The sequence below is a fragment of the Macrobrachium rosenbergii genome, chromosome 40 (genome assembly GCF_040412425.1).
Source record: "Macrobrachium rosenbergii isolate ZJJX-2024 chromosome 40, ASM4041242v1, whole genome shotgun sequence".
Lineage (NCBI taxonomy): Eukaryota > Metazoa > Arthropoda > Malacostraca > Decapoda > Palaemonidae > Macrobrachium > Macrobrachium rosenbergii.
Window position 1 is genome coordinate 1,070,787 of NC_089780.1, and position 3,166 is coordinate 1,073,952.

At 34.9% G+C, this 3,166-nt stretch overlaps 1 pseudogene; it reads right to left on the minus strand.

Annotated features, from left to right (window-relative positions):
• Positions 1–587: 587 nt before the first annotated feature.
• LOC136825989 (zinc finger MYM-type protein 1-like) lies at positions 588–2,731 on the minus strand (annotated as a pseudogene).
• Positions 2,732–3,166: the final 435 nt, after the last annotated feature.

The window sequence follows — 3,166 nt, forward strand, 5'->3', positions numbered from 1 at the left end:
CCTCACATAACATGCACACAAATCCCCCTCAAAAAAAAACACACTAACGAACCTACAATCCAAGTGCCCTCAACACGAAACACGTGGGCCACACGACTGCCTTCAACTTCAAAGAAACCACTGAAATTTAATGACAACTAACGCAACGCCACCGCAGCACACAACGCCAAAACACTTATTCTCACCCAATCATTCTCATTACAAGTTACAACTATGTAGGAGCACTCACAATTTCAGACTTTACCAGTGGCGTCACTAGAGGTTAAATTTTGGCGGGGCTGGAGCCCTACCAGCTTGATATATTTGATGTGACCATTAGATGGTAACTTGGTAGATGAGTGAAAAAAAAAAATTTGGAGTACTGCATGCGCATTACATATATTTATATATTTATATATGTAGCATATTACATGAGATACTATGATGAAACTATTATCTGCATATATACTTTCACTGTTCTTACAGAAGAACAAAACTGTTTAAAAAGATAAAATAATAAGGAGCTACTTCTCTCATCAAAAAAAAAAAAAATGAAAATAGAATAATAAACCACATTGATTACATGAAGTATATTGCATCTAACTTAATTAAATTCGAGATAAACGCCTTGTGGTTTATTCACCTGAGTTTGACTGTAAAGATATTGGGAGAGCTGCAGATCTATCCACTACCCTGTCAAGATCAAGGGAATCCACTACAGTTTTCTCAATAGAAATTGTGCCTAGACTGGTCAGTCATTCCTGACCCATTGATGCCCTGAGGTAAGTTTTGACCAATTTGAAGACAGAAAAAGATCGCTCACATTTGGCATTACTGACAGGGAAAGTTAAAGCCAAATGCATTAAATTCCAAAGTGTGGTGAAATCTTCCTTCATTGGTTTCAGTTTATCCAAAGCATCAGAAATAGATTTCACATCATCCTGTAGTGTTCTCTGAGCAATAAGTAGTTCTGCGTGGAGGCTTTCCCTTTCAACTGAGTACTGGTCAGCAAGGTATTGCAAGTCATTTTCATTTGAGAATTTTGGAGATGATGGGTGGCAAACAGCTACACCAAGGAGGATACATCTTGGTTCATCAAATCTTTGTCTAAATTCACTGAGTACTTTGTCAAAAAGAGAATATACAGAGACCTTTTACAGTAGGCTTTTGCGTCCTCAACCCTTTCAAAAGTGTCCCGTTGACTTGTGTTTTCGATTACAAAGGATTCCAACTGACATGAAGATGGCTTCCTTTTCCTTGAAGGCTGACGGAAAGTTGAAGTTATGTTTCTCTCAGTAGCAAAATCAATTGATTTTTGCCAAATGGTGTTAACATGGTAGTCTGTTGTTCTTTTGTCACTAATAATTTCAAGTGTTTCTTGTGCCATGCTAAGTGCTGCAGCAAGTTCCATATTCTCATTCTGCCATGTCTCTGATAGTGGGGTTGTAACATCAAATACTTCAGAAAAGGTAATCAACAGAAAGACTGCCTCAAACTTATTTAAAGCTTGTAGGAATCCATTAGCTAAGGCTTTTTCTTCACCAGATCTTCCATGGTTAGACAAATCTTCTAGAGTATCCATCAAAATCTCATAGCGTTGTGATATTGACTTAAGGGCCTTATGGTTGTATTCCCATTTGTGTTGACACACTTTTGGAAGTTCCAGAACTGACAATTTTTTGTCTTTCTGGAGGTATATGAATATATCATGGCGCAAGGTTGAACCACGGATGAAGTTAACCAGAGCTGAAATCAAGTTAGAAATTCTGCTACTTCTGGCAGGCAGCCAGCTGTGTGAGTTATGACTAACTGCAATTTGTGTGCAGAACATGGTACATAAAAGCATGGATTCTTCACAGATTCTCGGATTTGTACCTATACACCACTGATTTTGCCACTCATTACAGATGCTGTATCGTAGCACTGTGCTATTAGTTTATTAATATTCAGGCCAAGATTACGGAGCTTCTCTAACAACGCGTTAGCTGCAGAAGTAGCATCAAGAGTCTTCAAAGAAATGAATCCTATGAACCTCTCATTTACTGTTTCATCTATGACATATATACCTAATGCAGACACAGAACTGCTCAGTAATACTAACATCTCTGGTCTCACCAGATATTACTGCAAAGAAGGGTGATGACTTGGCTTCTTTGGCTATGACATCAAGCACACAATCGGCTACAGCTTTGAGAAGATAATTCTGACTTAGCCCAGATGTATACTTGGGATTTAATGGAATCTTTTTTTTTCTCTGGTCATAAAATCTCTCAGACTCTTTGCTTATAAAGTCAAAAACTTTCCAGAAAGGGACCCTTATTTAATGAACTTTCGCTTTCATCATGCCCCCTGAATGCTATGTTTGTTTTAGCAATTGTAATATCACTGTTCAATAGTGTCTTAACATATTCCCTGTTGTGAAGAATCTGCTGTTTATGTTGGCTATCAAGTTGTTGATGAACATCACAAGGCAACTGTGAAATTTTGAGGCTGAGCCATTTTTCCATAGCAATAACTTGGTAGCCTATGTGCCTTTTTCATGCTTTAACGCCTTTTCATGTGTCTTCTTCCAGTTACTGAAACCTTCGTTGGTAAATGCCATTTCTCTGTGGCCTACATTAGCACCAAAGAGTCTGCATGCAAAGCAGTAAACTCTGTCACCAGTCGCGGAGTATTCAAGCCACTCATACCCACCATACCAATCACATTGAAAAGACCTGGTCTGAGAACCAAACTGTACTTTTGGATACATTTTTACTCTTGGTTGTGTGGGTCCATCTTCAGGTCACATGGCTATATCAGTAAATTGTAATTTAGTAAGAATTTCAAGGTTTTCACTTGTGCTGGGTCGTGGCTGATACACACACACACACACACACACACACACACACATATATATATATATATATATATATATATATATATATATATATATATATATATATATATATATATATATATATATATATATATATATATATATATATATATATATATATATATATATATATATATATATATATATATATATATATATATATATATATATATATATATATATATATATATATATATATATATATATATATATATATATATATATATATATATATATATATATATATATATATATATATATATATATATATATATATATATATATATATATATATATATATATATATAT